Below are 18,092 nucleotides of genomic sequence, written 5' to 3'. Positions count from 1 at the left end.
CTGACGGATCTCAATATACATCTCGGCAGCTGCAACATTTGCATATTTTTGCACAATTGCTGCATACTAAATCTCACCTGCGACAATATTTGCATACATCTCTCGATGTACTTTGGCTGCTATTGTACACCCTCTAACTGCGACAACATGCTCACTGCCTGTGTCTACATGCCCGATCCAGCCTGGTTTCTGACCCCCCCATACACAGCTGCATGTCATTGAAAATTGTGAAAATCTGTGCATACTGTATGTATTAATAGAAGGCAAAAAGCTGCAAATTGCATTTATGTCTGAATAAAGCCCAAAATAGATAGATTTTCAAAGGTTCATTCATAAGTGTAGCACAGAGAAAGATAAAACAAATGGAATTTATACTGAGTGCACTATTGTATTGTACTGCAATTATGTTGCTAGTGACAGATCCTGCTAAATATAGAAACAGGTACTCTCCAAGTACTCTCCAGGTATTGAGGGTCATTCCGAGTTGTTCGCTCGTTATTTTTTTCTCGCAACGGAGCGATTAGTCGCTAATGCGCATGCGCAATGTCCGCAGTGCGACTGCGCCAAGTAAATTTGCTATGCAGTTAGGTATTTTACTCACGGCATTACGAGGTTTTTTATTCGTTCTGGTGATCGGAATGTGATTGACAGGAAGTGGGTGTTTCTGGGTGGAAACTGGCCGTTTTATGGGTGTGTGTGAAAAAACGCTACCGTTTCTGGGAAAAAAACGCGGGAGTGGCTGGAGAAACGGAGGAGTGTCTGGGCGAACGCTGGGTGTGTTTGTGACGTCAAACCAGGAACGACACTGACTGAACTGATCGCAGATGCCGAGTAAGTGTGGAGCTACTCAGAAACTGCTAAGAAGTGTCTATTCGCAATTTTGCTAATCTTTCGTTCGCAATTTTGATAAGCTAAGATTCACTCTCAGTAGGCGGCGGCTTAGCGTGTGCAAAGCTGCTAAAAGCAGCTTGCGAGCGAACAACTCGGAATGACCCCCATTGTGCAGATCAAGTTTTAAGGATGACATATTTATTTACAGGGTGTTTCTGCATATGGAATTTTGTCCCATCTCAGGACAATCAATCCGGAGGATTCTTGCAATTTAGAGAGATCTGGCAGCTGTTTGTTATATTATTGTATAATCCCAGACTTATTGCTTCCAGGGCACAGGATAAGAGACACACGGGATACTTAGATAGACACATGTCTGTTCTTCATGTGATACATGTGTTCATCTCATCAGAATCAATGCTTCACACAGGGGTGGATTTGGTTCCAGGCTGAGTACTTGCAAAGAGGCCAAGTTTACAGGCTTTGTTTTATTAACACATTTAACATGCCTGTTTCATAGTGTAACACGTTAGGCGATCATAAAGTTTAACTGCACTGTGACTCAGCCAGACCCCTTCATAGAGAAACGGCAAAGAAATGAGGTCACTCTGGATGGAGCTGTAATGGAATGAGCTGCTGGAGAACAGGCACAGAGATGCCAACTCCCTGTATAATACCTCTCATCCGGCTGCTATCTGGAAAGCATCATATGCTGCCTTCCCTCGTCCTGCATTTCCTTGTGGGGTTCTCACCTCTCTTATTCAGTGAAAGTAACGCCCAGAAGGTTGGGATCATAGCACAAGAAAAGTTTTTCCCTAAATCCCATGAAAGGCCAAGAATGAGCTGCATACAGACATACAACATTTGCACTGCAGTCTTGGTCAGCTCACTGCGGCTTACAGAGGGAACTGGAATGTAGAAAGTGAGATGGAGCAGGAAGCAACACAGAAGGGTCACAGAAACTCAGCTGACTCTAAGGGAGGTTGAAAGAAGTGGCTCTTCCATTAGCAATCTATGTGGCCATGTTGTGCCTTGCAGCTGAAGGTGGTCTCACAGGCCCCTACCTTTCTTGGTGATAGTAACCAGAGAAAAAGAAGGAACCTCCACAAAATACTGCGGCCCTGGACAGTGTTCCCACTTCTACAGATACCCATTTTGTGGATCCTTCTGAGAGGTGCAGAAAAACAATACAGTTTTACAGACTGACCAAGTAATTATGAATCAGAGGATCATTCAAAACAAATGTAAAGGAAGGAATTTGGAGGGAGTTTTGAGCTGTCTCAAATGTGTGTGCTGAAATCATTGCACCATGCTTGAAAGGGTGACCTCATGGTATTTCTCATAGAGAATGGACTGACCCATGAAGAAAGCATCAGTAGAGATACTAAAACATCACATGTGGCTGATCTGAGGATATGTGGAGCAGCATTTGAAAAGTGTTTTATTGTTAACTGCATATGTGATTGAACAATTTTCTGTGATTAACAAAAGCATAAACAGGAGCTTTACACTTGGTGAGAACTTGACAAAATCGTCCAAATCAGAACACAGAAAATCCCAAGCTACAGACTGCTCTTCAATGCACTCAGACAGATAGTGCTTTCCAACATAAATATTTCATTTGTCTCCATCTGCACCCATCAGGGTAGTGTTGTGATCTTCCTGAGCTCATAGTGTCACAGTGTTACAGCTGCTCTGAAAAATGTTGCCCTGCAACTGGATATCCCCTGGGATAGGCAGAAAGTGAACATGTGCACACTTGAGTGCACAACGCCCAATTTTCCCATTCACTCCCTTGCTTCTCTCATGTATCATCTTCTGTTGGATAAAGCTGTCAGCTCCATAATCTGTATACTAATGCTTCTGTTATATATTTGGAATGGACAAAGTTAGATATTGATTGAAAGATGATGGTGATGATGATCACACAAACCTGTCTCTATATATCATGTACACACTGTGCCTGGAGAGGGGAAATGTTACCGTTCAGGGTCACTTGGTAATGTTCCTCCTTTAGTGAAAGTTTTCTAGTATCTGAAAGAGACACAAGAGAGGAGTTTCAGGGGCATTTTAAAGGAACCAAAAATAATACACAGCAGAATTTGTTCCCATGCTTTCCTGTGTCCCTGAACATTTGCAGAACTGACACATTGGACTTATTTATCAAAAGGTGTTTTTCAAAATCATTGATTTTTTTTTTTTTTTACAGTTTTTGCAGTGGGAGATAGATGAGCAGTGATGTGCAGTCAGGGCAGGCAGGGGAAGCAGAGTCTCACCTGTGATGCTACAGTACACTCCACAGTTTTATCCATAAAAATGATTAGAATAATACAAAAGATATTTATAACTTATAAATATCATCTTTGTATTATTCATATCATCTTAGTATTTAATCATTTCTATAGAAAAAAAATCACCAAATCATGAGTCAAGGGGTGTTTCTATACTGGGTGCAAGGTGTGCTGTGTACATGGGCCCCTGGGTCCAAGGGGGCCACACTGCACACCCTGCACCCATATATTCAGGGCCGGGCCGGTGCAAGGGTGTTTGGCTGCACCCTGCAAACTATAAATCTGTGCCCTCCCTCCTATACTTAATAAAGGGACGGTGTGCGCCGAAGTCGCACGCTGCAAAAAAACAAGTGGGGCATGGCCACACAGTAGTACCAATTCAAATTACTCCACACAGTAGCAGAATCTTGTTCACATTACATCGCAAATAGCGCACATAGAGGGGACACAATGCGCTGCTGTCGGTATTCCGGCATTGGTCTCCTGACCACTGGGATCCCGAACGTCTGTAAATCATACCAAATCCGTCTTGTCTCCCCGGCCAGCCCTGATTGTCTCCACTCTATCCCCTCTACAATAAAACAAATGTGGCAGGCTGACAGCTGGGGGGAAAGTGCTTAACTTACTGTACTGCCGGACACGGACCTGCTCTGCCTTCAACGTGCGTGGCATCACTGGTGTGTGTGGTGGAGCTCCCTTTCTGCTGGGTGGGGGCTTGGAGCCCCTTCTCGCTCTAACAGTTGTGCCAGCTGGCTTTCTGTAATGCAAGAAAGCTGTGATGGGTAACGTGCTTAGGGGGATGGGGCCACAGTTAAGTGTCCCCACAGAGAATCTACCCACTATAGTTGACCTGCCAGTGCTCGAAGTGGCGGTATGCCATACCATTGTATACCGCCCCACTTCGAGCACTGTATAAAGATAGATAGCTAGATGACAGACAGACACATAGACAGACACATAGATAGATAGTTAGATAGATAGATAGATAGATAGATAGATAGATAGATAGATAGATAGATAGATAGATAGACACAGTGGCATAAGTTCATCCCCATCGCCCGAAGGCAAGTTATAGTTTGGTGCCCCCGCCCCTCTAAAAAAGGGAAAATTATTTGTAATTTGGGGATAGGACAAAGGTGACAGGACCAGGAGGGACAGTCTCAGGAGAGCGGTGAAAGGGACAGTACAGCGGGTCCGGGACAGACTAAGACAGAGGGGACAGGAACAGGACATGGGTGACAGGGCCAGGATAGAACAGAGGGGGCAGAAAAGATGGGTGACAGGACCAGGACAGAGGGGACAGGGAGAGGACAGGCGTGACAGGACCATGATAGAAGAGAGGTAACAGGAGCAGGACAGCAAGGACAGAACAGAGGGGACAGGATAGATGGGTGACAGGACCAGGACTGGGGTGACAGGGCCATCACAGAACAGAGGGGACAGGAGAGAAGGGTCTCAGGGACTGAACAGAGGTGATAGGGCAAATACAGAGATGACAGGGACAGTACAGTGGGGAAGAACAGAAATGACGGGCAAGAAAGAAAATCAAGATAGAGGTGAAAGGGAAAAGACAGAGGTGACAGGGACAAGACAGAGGTGACAGGGACAGGATAGGGGTGACAGGGACAGGTCAGAGCAGAGCGGACAGGAGAGATGGATGACGGGGCCAGGACAGAGATGAATGGTACAAGACTCAGGTGACGGGCAGAACCAGGACAGAGGGACCAGGACAGAGGAGACAGGTACAGAACCAAAGGGATAGGAGAAAGGGTTAACAGAGCCAGTACAGAGGTGACAGGGCCAGGACAGGGGAGACAGAGACAAGACAGAGGTGTCAGGACCAGGACGGAGGGGACATTTTATATATATATATATATATATATATATAACATTTATATTGGTAGCACTGGGGGTGGCCAGGAATATGGACTGTGGCATCCTCCCCCCCCCCTTCCATGCCCCCTCCCCCAGTAGGGCTTGCACTTAACACTGCAGACTGGATTCCCGTGCACACTCCCCAGTCAATGACAGACAGATAGATAGATAGATAGATAGATAGATAGATAGATAGATTATAAATAGATAGACAGATAGATAGATAGATAGATAGATAGATAGATAGATAGATAGATAGCCACTGCGCTGACACGGGACAGGAGGAGATGACATCACCGGTGTGGCTGGAGTGGGGACTAGAAGAGCTGCGATCCAGGCTGTTGGCTGCCACTGCTTGTACAGTGATAGGTGCAGTGGCAGCAACAGTGCACAGCACAGGGATGCAGAGCAGGGAGAGCGCCTCTCCAGCCTGGCGCCTACCTGCTTTGCATCCCTTTGCTGAGCGGGTTCCGCCGGCTCTGCATATATTATACTTACCCCTCCAGCATCCCGCGGCGGTGGCCCTGCACTGCAGACAAAAATTACTTGGAAAATCGCCATCACGCTGAGTGATTTGTCATGTGCACAGGAGATGTCCCCGGAAATAAGGCGTGGGCGTCATGTTACCGGAGACCTGCATTGTCTCTACTTGCTGCCAAAGAGGAGGGGTCCTGCAACTGGGGTTGCACATGGCCACTCTCCTCTCTTAAAATGCCCTGTATATGTGTGTAAATCTGGCTCTGATACTACCCAGTGCCTTCCTAGCCACTGACCTAACAGCACCTCACTGGAAATAACAGTATTATTAATTGTAAAGCCAGGCATGTTTCTACATTTAACATTATTACCACTGTAAATCCTGCAGCAAAAGTCTGCTGTTTTGAAAAATGCCCCTTTTGGGGCTGATTCAGAGTTGGGAGCAAAAAAAAAGGAGTAAATGTAACAGGCCCGAACAGTGATATAGTGCCTGCTGCCGTACAGGTGTCGTCAGTCCACCCACCTGTGGCACCTCTTGTCACAAACGATAGGGAACTCCGCCTTCTGGATCGATCGCCGGCACGAACACCTCCCTGCAACGGTCGATGAAGAACCTAGCAGGAAGGAACGTACCGGTTGAGACGTGCGTGTCGACCTCCGTCAGAGGTACAGGGCGCGTCAGGGGTAGCGGCGACCTTCACCGGCTGGGCGGAAGGTCATCACTGGCCGAAAGGCCTCAGCTACTCAGTTCTCACACACTCGCACTCTCGCACGTTGTGTGGTGAGAGGGGTCCTCACGTCCGCGAGCAAACCCCTGACCGGTATACGGGGACGATGACAAAACAGACACAGAGTAATACTCACTCCCGACTCGCTGGTCACCTTAATAGTCGCACCTCTCCGCTCCTGTTGAGGCAAGAAGAGCAGCCTCCCTAACTGCAGGCTACACTAACGGCAAACAACAACTAACAGCCAACTACGCCTGCCTGAGCAAACTATCTTCAGCAACTGAGGCTACTGGTTCTATTCCGAACTAGCAGAGACCGGACTAACTAAACACATCCGCTAACCAACAAGCCAGTAGAACAAAATTCCCCGTTACAACAGGTTAACCCCGAATAACCAATTCCACTTACCGGATACTGGTAAGTAGCTACTTCTTTCCGCTCCTGAGGACACAAGCGGGGGTCCAGAGCGGACGGCCGTCCACTCCGGATTACCGGAGAATAGAGGAGCGTGGGACGGGAACGTTACTCCACACTCTCTAATCCCTCGTATTGTACACCGCGTGGGGCCAGCCGGCTCCTCACGCCGGCCGACTGCGAACCCCTCGGGAGCTGCCACACAGCCCACTCCCAATCCGGTTCTACCCGGGCCGGACGATACGATACCACCCCAAGTCCTATAAAATGCAGCAGGTGGAAGCCTGGATGAGGGCGCAGGCCTGGAGGGTGGGCGCAGGCCTGTGGCCAGAAGTATGGGCGCAGGCCTGGAGGGCCTGAACTGTGGGCACAGGCCTGGAGGGCCTGAACTGTGGGCACAGGCCTGGATGGCCTGAACTGTGGGCACAGGCCTGGAGGGCCTGAACTGTGGGCACAGGCCTGGAGGGCCTGAACTGTGGGCACAGGCCTGGAGGGCCTGAACTGTGGGCACAGGCCTGGAGGGCCTGAACTGTGGGCACAGGCAGGAGGCCTGACTACCGTGAGAACAGGCCGAGAGGGCATGGTTATCCCCGCAGGCCTAGTGCCTGTCCCTGGTGTTCTAGGGTGGACTAAATATACGTGCAGGTGGCCCAGGGCCGCCTACCTGTCTCGGTGGGAGAGGCTGCAGCGGGGAGCTTCGTTTGCTCTTTTGCTTCCCACACGCTGCAGCACTCTCCGTCGGACTTCTGCTGCTGGGCGCCTCCCTCCGCCGACGTCTTCCTATTCGTCGTCCTCGCCGCCGGCTCTGCAGGCTCCGCCGCCGCTGCCGTCGCCGCCCGGTCTTCAGTCTTCTGTAGATCTTCTTTCTTCTGCAGGAGCTCTTCTTTCTTCTCCGTCCGGCGTCCGACTGAGCTCTCCCGCTCCGCAGCGTCTCTTATATGACGCTGGGAGCGGGGCGGAGCTATGACGCGGCGAGCTCTGATTGGCTCGCCGCGGCGTCTTCCCATTGGCGGCCAAGGCGCGAGCTCCGATTGGCTCGCGCTTGGCGCGCCGTTCAAAATGCTGTGACGTGATTGGAGGGGCTTTAATCCCTACGGATGCAAGTCCCTCCAAGCCGGGGCCTACCTGCCACCGCGCCGAAGCCCGCCGCGCCGATGCCCGCCGCGACGAACGGAGGCGAGGGACAACTCCCTTCACATTTCCCCCCCCTTTGTCCTTTGTGGTCCCCACAAAGCAAGAATCCGACCACACAAAGTTTGGGTCTGCGTATCGGGGGCCCGGAACACCCCTATTTGAACGCTGAGAACGTCTTGGTAAGGGAGGAGTGACCACGTCAGTCGGTTGAGTCCTTGATGACTCCTCTGGCTGATTCTCCTCGACAGGCAACCACCATTCTTCGTCTGGCAGGGGGACAGGCGTTTCCCAGGCAGGAGCCTCAACTCCGTCCGCCTTTTCAGGGGACCCAGCATCAATAACCGGATCCAGGAAAGGACAAGGTCGCAGTTTACTCCGATGTAACGTGTGTAGACGTCCAGTCCCATCAGTAGACTCCACTTGATACACTGGACCACCCGGGGACAAGCGACGACGAATAATATATGGGGTAACCTCCCACCGTTCTGACAGTTTTCCCCCCGGACGGACCTCACGCACTAAAACCCGCTGGCCCACGGCCAGCGACCCAGGTTCGTTTGACCTCGCAGGCACATGTTGTTGATCCGCGATGAGTCTTCCAGCCAGCTCGTGGGCCGCCTCCAGCTGTAGTCGATGTTCCTCTACCCATTCGGCAGGGGCCAGGGGAATTTCCTCTTCGGTTCCGGACAATTGTAAGTCGTGCGCCTACCTCCCCGGTCGACCAAACAACGAAAAAAAAAGGGGAAAATCCGGTGGTGTGATGAACTCGGTTGTTATAAGTCCAGACCAACTCCTGCACATGTTCGGGCCATCGCTGCTTCTTAGATCGTTCCAACAAGCGGTGCATCTGCAGCAAAGTCCGGTTAAACCTCTCACAGGCTCCATTTCCCTGCGGGTGGTAAGGACTTTTGGACGCCATAAAGATGGCAGAGACGTTCCATCAGCCGCCCCTGGAAGCAGGCCCCTTGATCAGAATGAATCCGCTCGGGGCAACCGTACTGCCGAATGAAATGTTCAATGATTGCCCGTGTTGCTGATTCTGCAGTTTGGTTTCGGGTCGGGACCACTACCGTGAACTTGGTGAAATGGTCAGTCATCACCAGGGCATATTGGTGTCCACTAACCGACTCCCCAATCAACACATAGTCAATCATCAGCAACTCCAACGGCCGACTGGTCCGGATTGTCTGGATGGGCACGTGCTGTTCCTGCGGCTTAACTACCGCACACCTCCTGCACTCACGACACACCTGATCCACGGCCGCTTGCAGCCGGGGGGCGAAATACTGGCGTCTCAACCAATGGTATGCGCCTCTCCTTCCCCTCACCGCTCCAGGTCTCCGGCGGCTGTGTGGCGCCAGTTCGCTAGCCAATCAAAGCTCGCGGACCGGCAGCCAATCAGGAGCCGGTCCACAAGCTCTGATTGGCTAATGCCGCCGGAGACCGGACACACGCAGTGCTGCTGGCAGCGGCGGTGAGGGTAGGGAGAGACGCTGTGCTCTCCTTCCCTCACATTTCGGCGTGACGGGGGAGAGTGGGGCATGATGCCCTGGCTGCCGCCGGCGGCGCCCCCCTCTCCTGGGCCTGCCAAGGCGCCCACTCGCCCTACCCTAGTTACGCCTCTGCTCCTGCAGCCGCAGCTAAGCTGCGCCGGCAGGAGTCAGCCTTAACTTATGCTAACAAGGAGAAATTGCGTGCTGTTCGCAATTTCTGCTTGAAACAGGGGGGCAGGCGCCGGTCAGCATTCTGGGCGGCCTTGCCCATCGCTGGGTGGCCCCCTGCATGCGTGCTAATGGTTAGCAAATTCTGCTGATTAGCAGAATTTACTAACCTTACTGAATTGGCCCCAATGTTCTTGGGTGGTCATTCCGAGTTGTTCGCTCGCTAGCAGCTTTTAGCAGCCGAGCACACGCTATGGCGCCTCCTACTGGGAGTGTATGTTAGCTTAGCAGAAGTGCAAACGAAGGGATCGCAGAGCGGCGGCATAATTTTTTTGTGCAGTTTTAGAGTAGCTCAAAACCTACTCAGCGCTTGCGATCACTTCAGACTGTTCAGTTCCTGTTTTGACGTCACAAACACGCTCTGCGTTTGCCCAGCCACGCCTGCGTTTTTCCTGGCACACCTGCGTTTTTTTTGAACACTCCCTGAAAACGGCCAGTTGACACCCAGAAACGCCCACTTCATGTCAATCACTCTGCGGCCAGCAGTGCGACTGAAAAGCTTCGCTAGACCTTGTGTGAAACTACATCGTTCATTGTAATATTACTATGCGCGTGCGCATTGTGCCGCATACACATGCGCAGAAGTGCCGTTTCTTTGACTCATCGCTGCACAGCGAACAAATGCAGCTAGCGATCAACTCGGAATGACCACCCTAATGCTGAGTATTGCTGCAAAAGACTTTCTGGATGAATTTGGAGAGTAGGAAATATTTGTTATGCCTAAATTATCTAAGGGGGTTATTCAGATTTGTTAGCAAACTAAAAAAGCAAACAAATGGGCAAAACCATGTGCACTGCAGGTGGGGCAGATGTAACATGTGCAGAGAGATTTAGATTTGGGTGGGTTATATTGTTTCTGTGCAGGGTAAATACTGGCTGCTTATTTTTTACATTGCAATTTAGATTTCAGTTTGAAACCACCCAACCCAAATCTAAATCTCTATACACGTGCTACGTCTGCCCCACCTGCAGTGTAACATGGTTTTGCCCACTTGCTTGATTTTTTGGCTTGCTAACGAACCTGAATAAGGCCCTAAGTCCCATGACCACCAGCTTGAGTACAGTACATTGAAATTCCAGGTCTGAGACCAGGAAAACTGGTTTTACAAGCATGAGATGAACCGTGTAAAAGCATACTTCCCAACTTTATCATCCCGAAGATTGGGACCCTTGCGTGCCGAAGCTCTAAGTATATATATATATATATATATATATATATATATATATATGCTGTAGATATATACTATAGATACATATACAGTATATATATATATATATATATATATACTGTATAGCAGGAGGGCACAGTTTATATATAATATATGGGAGGGCACAGCATACACAGTTTCTTTTGTACACGTTATGGTTAAAGTGTGCCCTTAGGCCCGTGTGCACCGCACACCTTGCACTGATTATGGCCGATTCTCCGTGATGCATGGGACAGTTACACAAATTCAAATAACATACGTCTCCAAAATACCAAGATTTTAGTGGGTCTTAAGTAGTGATGAGCGGGTTCGGATCCTCGGGATCCGAACCCGCACGAACTTCACCTTTTTTTGCACGGGTCCGAGCAACTCGGATCCTCCCGCCTTGCTCGGTTAACCCGAGCGCGCCCGAACGTCATCATCCCGCGGTCGGATTCTCGCGAGATTCGTATTCTATATAAGGAGCCGCGCGTCGCCACCATTTTTCACTCGTGCATTGGAGATGATCGTGAGAGGACGTGGCTGGCGTCCTCTCAGTTTCTATGTTCAGTGGGCTGCAAATATCTGTGATCAGTGTGCTGCAAATATCTGTGCTCAGTGTGCTGCAAATATCTGTGCTCAGTGTGCTGCAAGTGCAAATATCTACGTTCTCTGCCTGAAAAACGCTCCATATCTGTGCTCAGTGTGTTGCAAATATCTGTGCTCAGTGTGCTAATTGCTTTATTGTGGGGACTAAGGACCAGCAGTATTATATAGTAGGAGGACAGTGCAGAGTTTTGCTGACCAGTGACCACCAGTATTATACGTTCTGTGCCTGAAAAACGCTCCACATCTGTGCTGCATTGTAGTATATAGTAGGAGGACAGTGCAGAATTTTGCTGACCACCAGTATAACTATATATATAGCAGTACGGTACAGTAGTCCACTGCTCTACCTCTGTGTCATCAAGTATACTATCCCATCCATACCTGTGGTGCATTTCAGTTTTGCACAGTTTGCTGACCACCAGTATATAATATATAGCAGTACGGTACAGTAGGCCACTGCTCTACCTACCTCTGTGTCGTCAAGTATACTATCCATCCATACCTGTGGTGCATTTCAGTTTTGCACAGTTTGCGGACCACCAGTATATAATATATAGCAGTATGGTACAGTAGGCTACTGCTCTACTACCTCTGTGTTGTCAAGTATACTATCCATCCATACCTGTGGTGCATTTCAGTTTTGCACAGTTTGCTGACCACCAGTATATAATATATAGCAGTACGGTACAGTAGGCCACTGCTCTACCTACCTCTGTGTCGTCAAGTATACTATCCATCCCTACCTGTGGTGCATTTCAGTTTTGCACAGTTTGCTGACCACCAGTATATAATATATAGCAGTACGGTACAGTAGGCAACTGCTCTACCTACCTCTGTGTCGTCAAGTATACTATCCATCCATACCTGTGGTGCATTTCAGTTTTGAATAGTTTGCTGACCACCAGTATATAATATATAGCAGTACGGTACAGAAGTCCACTGCTCTACCTACCTCTGTGTCGTCAAGTATACTATCCATTCATACCTGTGGTGCATTTCAGTTTTGCACAGTTTGCTGACCACCAGTATATAATATATAGCAGTACGGTACAGTAGGCCACTGCTCTACCTACCTCTGTGTCGTCAAGTATACTATCCATCCATACCTGTGGTGCATTTCAGTTTTGCACAGTTTGCTGACCACAGTATATAATATATAGCAGTACGGTACAGTAGGCCACTGCTCTACCTACCTCTGTGTCGTCAAGTATACTATCCATCCATACCTTTGGTGCATTTCAGTTGTGCGCAGTATATATAGTAGTAGGCCATTGCTAATTGATATATTACTGGCATATAATTCCACACATTAAAAAATGGAGAACAAAAATGTGGAGTGTAAAATAGGGAAAGAACAAGATCCACTTCCACCTCGTGCTGAAGCTGCTGCCACTAGTCATGGCCGAGACGATGAAATGCCATCAACGTCGTCTGCCAAAGCTGATGCCTAATGTCATAGTAGAGAGCATGTAAAATCCAAAAAAATAAAGCTCAGTAAAATGACCCAAAAATCTAAATCAAAATCGTCTGAGGAGAAGCGTAAACTTGCCAATGTGCCATTTACGACACGGAGTGGCAAGGAACGGCTGAGGGCCTTGCCTATGTTCATGGCTAGTGGTTCAGCTTCACATCAGGATGGAAGCACTCATCCTCCTGCTAGAAAACTTAAAAGGGTTAAGATGGCAAAAGCACAGCAAAGAACTGTGCGTTCTTCTAAATCACAAATCCCCAAGGAGAGTCCAATTGTGTCGGTTGTGATGCCTGACCTTCCCAACACTGTACGGGAAGAGGTGGCGCCTTCCACCATTTGCACGCCCCCTGCAAGTGCTGGAAGGAGCACCCGCAGTCCAGTTCCTGATAGTCAAATTGAAGATGTCACTGTTGAAGTACACCAGGATGAGGATATGGGGAGGAATTGTCACTGGGGAGGAATTGACAAGGAGGATTCTGATGGTGAGGTGGTTTGTTTAAGTCAGGCACCCGGGAAGATACCTGTTGTCCGTGGGACGAATATGGCCATTGACATGCCTGGTCAAATTACAAAAAAAATCACCTTGTCGGTGTGTAATTATTTTAAAAGAAATGCGGAAAATGTACACAGACCTCAGAAAAAGAGTCACCAGTGTACTAAAAAATGCAGTTGTACCCAATGTCCACTTAACCACGACATGTGGACAAGTGGAGCAGGGCAGACTAAGGACTATATGACTGTGACAGCCCACTGGGTAGATGTATTGCCTCCCGCAGCAAGAACAGCAGCGGCGGCACCAGTAGCAGCATCTCGCAAACGACAACTCATTCCTAGGCAGGCTACGCTTTGTATCACCGCTTTCCAGAAGAGGTACACAGCTGACAACCTCTTACGGAAACTGAGGAACATCATCGCAGAATGGCTTACCCCAATTGGACTCTCCTGGGGATTTGTGACATCGGACAACGCCACCAATATTGTGCGTGCATTACATGTGGGCAAATTCCAGCACGTCCCATGTTTTGCACATACATTGAATTTGGTGGTGCAGAATTATTTAAAAAACGACAGGGGCGTGCAAGAGATGCTGTCGGTGGCCCGAAGATTTGCGGGCCACTTTCGGCATTCAGCCACCGCGTGCCGAAGACTAGAGCACCAGCAAACACTCTTGAACCTGCCCCGCCATCATCTGAAGCAAGAGGTGGTAACGAGGTGGAATTCAACCCTCTATATGCTTCAGAGGATGGAGGAGCAGCAAAAGGCCATTCAAGCCTATACAGCTACCTACGATATAGGCAAAGGAGGGGGAATGCACCTGACTCAAGCGCAGTGGAGAATGATTTCAACGTTGTGCAAGGTTCTGCAACCCTTTGAACTTGCCACACGTGAAGTCAGTTCAGACACTGCCAGCCTGAGTCAGGTCATTCCCCTCATCAGGCTTTTGCAGAAGCAGCTGGAGAGATTGAAGGAGGAGCTAAAACAGAGCGATTCCGGTAGGCATGTGGGACTTGTGGATGGAGCCCTTAATTCGCTTTACCAGGATTCACGGGTGTTCAATCTGTTGAAATCAGAGCACTACATTTTGGCCACCATGCTCGATCCTAGATTTAAAACCTACGTTGGATCTCTCTTTCCGGCAGACACAAGTCTGCAGAGGTTCAAAGACCTGCTGGTGAGAAAATTGTCAAGTCAAGCGGAACATGACCTGTCAACAGCTCCTCCTTCACATTCTCCCGCAACTGGGGCTGCGAGGAAAAGGCTAAGAATTCCGAGCCCACCCGCTGGCGGTGATGCAGGGCAGTCTGGAGCGAGTGCTGACATCTGGTCCGGACTGAAGGACCTGCTAACGATTACTGACATGTCGTCTACTGTCACTGCATATGATTCTGTCACCATTGAAAGAATGGTGGAGGATTATATGAGTGACCGCATCCAAGTAGGCATGTCAAACAGTCCGTACGTATACTGGCAGGAAAAAAATGCAATTTGGAGGCCCTTGCACAAACTGGCTTTATTTAACCTAAGTTGCCCCCCCCCTCCAGTGTGTACCTCGAAAGAGTGTTTAGTGCAGCCGCTCACCTTGTCAGCAATCGGCGTACGAGGTTACTTCCAGAAAATGTGGAGAAGATAATGTTCATCAAAATGAATTATAATCAATTCCTCCGTGGAGACATTCACCAGCAATTGCCTCCAGAAAGTACACAGGGACCTGAGATGGTGGATTCCAGTGAGGACGAATTAATAATCTGTGAGGAGGGGGATGTACACAGTGAAAGGGGTGAGGAATCGGACGATGAGGAGGAGGTAGACATCTTGCCTCTGTAGAGCCAGTTTGTGCAAGGAGAGATTGATTGCTTCTTTTTTGGTGGGGGCCCAAACCAACCAGTAATTTCAGTCACAGTCGTGTGGCAGACCCTGTCGCTGAAATGATGGGTTTGTTAAAGTGTGCATGTCCTGTTTATACAACATAAGGGTGGGTGGGAGGGCCCAAGGACAATTCCATCTTGCACCTCTTTTTTTTCTTTAATTTATCTTTGCATCATGTGCTGTTTGGGGACTATTTTTTAAATCTGCCATCCTGTCTGAAACTGCAGTGCCACTCCTAGATGGGCCAGTTGTTTGTTTCGGCCACTTGGGTCGCTTAGCTTAACCATCCAGCGACCTTGGTGCACCTCTTTTTTTCTTTGCATCATGTGCTGTTTGGGGACTTTTTTTTAAATCTGCCATCCTGTCTGACACTGCAGTGCCACTCCTAGATGGGCCAGGTGTTTGTGTCTGCCACTTGGGTCGCTAAGCTTAGCCACACAGCTACCTCATTGCACCTCTTTTTTTATTTGCATCATGTGCTGTTTGGGGACTATTTTTTAAATCTGCCATCCTGTCTGACACTGCAGTGACACTCCTAGATGGGCCAGGTGTTTGTGTCGGCCACTTGGGTCGCTTAGCTTAGTCACACAGCGACCTTGGTGCACCTCTTTTTTTATTTGCATCATGTGCTGTTTGGGGACTATTTTTTGAAGTGCCATCCTGTCTGACACTGCAGTGCCACTCCTAGATGGGCCAGGTGTTTGTGTCGGCCACTTAGGTCGCTTAGCTTAGTCATTCAGCGACCTCGGTGCAAATTTTAGGACTAAAAATAATATTGTGAGGTGTGAGGTGTTCAGAATAGACTGGAAATGAGTGGAAACTATGGTTATTGAGGTTAATAATACTATGGGATAAAAATGACCCCCAAATTCTATGATTTAAGCTGTTTTTGAGTTTTTTGGTAAAAAAAACACCCGAATCCAAAACACACCCGAATCCGACAAAAAATTTTCAGGGAGGTTTTGCCAAAACGCGTCCGAATCCAAAACACGGCCGCGGAACCGAATCCAAAACCAAAACACAAAACCCGAAAAATGTCCGGTGCACATCACTAGTCTTAAGTTATAGGGTAAGGCATTGCTACTAAGCAATTAAGATTTCATATAAGAACAATTTCTTAACAGACCAGTTTGAAAGGAAAAAAAGAAATAAAAGCATGTGATGCATGGGACTTTATGTTCACTTTCTGGAGAATCACACTTACAGACATGCCACTGCCTGCACCCCTAACAGCATCAGCCCAGCACTTAGACTTCCCCAGAGATAGCACATAGCAGCACCTCCTCCCTTTTGTTTGTGCAGCTCTCTGCACATGCATTCGCACCCTTGCACAGCGATTACCCCCTCCCCCTGTAGGCGGCGACTACCTGGTCGCAGCACTGCAAAAATGCCTGCTTGCGACCAGGTCTGAATTAGGCCCATGGTTTTGCTCATTAGAGGTTACAATCAACCTTGAATTAGGCCCATTATGTGTGGTAATTACAGATTTCCTGTGTATACTTTACTCCTGTACCAACTAAAGTTAAGGGCCGTATTCACGGGCAGATGTGGGAGAGATGTGTGCTGAGCGAACCGCTCTGCACACATCTCTCCCTCCGCTCAGCACAGCGCAATGTGTGCTGAGCGTGCGCGCGGGGGGGGAGGGGGGGGGGCTCATTTCACCCAGCGGGTGAAGTGAGCGACCTGCTAGATTGGCCTGCAAGGCCAATCTAGCACCAGCGATAGCGATGCACGGGGCTGCGCATCGCTATCGCTGTAGGGGGTACACACGGAGAGATCATGCTTAAAATATAAGCAATCTAGTTAGATTGCTTAGATTATCGCTCCGTGAGTACCCCCCTTTAGTGTTGTCAAAAGAATGTGCAAAGAAGAATGTGCTGACCAATTTTTGGGTATGCATGAAAAATGTTTTTAATGTATTGGTAAAATTGCACATAAAAATGCTTGTAAATCACATTTTGAAACTTTATCCAATTTGTAGTTAGGGCTGTCGTTTCATATGGGCTCAATGCAGAGGCAAAAGCAGGATTTAGCCAGGGGGGTTTCCATGTATATGTATGCATGTATGTGCATGTATGTATATATATATATATATATACACACACACACACATACAGTATATAATATACATATACAGTGTGTGTGTATATATATGTGTATATACATGTAGAAATAACCGCCACTCCACTTCAACTCACAGAAACTGCCCAGGTGCCGTCCAACGAGTTATAGCAAACCCAATAATAGTCACGAACAGAGGTGGCACTCACGGGACCTTTTTCAAGCAGAACTCATAAAGAAGACAACAGAGTCTCTGTTGTCTTCTTTATGAGTTCTGCTTGAAAAAGGTCCCGTGAGTGCCACCTCTGTTCGTGACTATTATATATATATATATATATATATATATACACACACACACACACTGAATATGTATATTATATACTGTATGTGTGTGTGTGTGTGTGTGTGTGTGTATATATACACATATACACACACACATACTGTATACACACATATAAGTATATATATATATATATATATATATAACACACATTCTTATTATACATCCATTTATGCATCCCACTGTAGGTTTGTGAGGATGGTGAGGCCAAGGACGGAGGGAGGACGGAGGGAGCTGCTGTTTGTACACAGCCAGCAGCTCCACCGGACATTCTGTTTTTCGTCAGCAGAGAGCTACCGTACATAGCTCTCTGTTGTTGTTGTTGCTGCTGCTGCAGGTCCACGGTCACGGTCGCGATCGCGATCGCAGCTTTTTCAGAGATGGAGAAACATCTGTCTCTGTCTAAAAAAAGAAAATTCAGCTCATCAGGGGGGGTTTCCAGGTACTCGGAACCCCCCCTGCGTGCGCTACTGCAATGGGCAGGTGCCCAAGGGACCTTGGTGTATAAGGACCCTAGGTGGATAGCTGAGGGTCCCCTTTTTCCAGGGGTATGAGATTTTTGATAATCAGCCCTGTGGAACCGGAG

The sequence above is a fragment of the Pseudophryne corroboree genome, chromosome 8 (assembly GCF_028390025.1).
Source record: "Pseudophryne corroboree isolate aPseCor3 chromosome 8, aPseCor3.hap2, whole genome shotgun sequence".
In the NCBI taxonomy this organism is placed as follows: domain Eukaryota; kingdom Metazoa; phylum Chordata; class Amphibia; order Anura; family Myobatrachidae; genus Pseudophryne; species Pseudophryne corroboree.
This window is presented reverse-complemented; position numbering follows the sequence as displayed.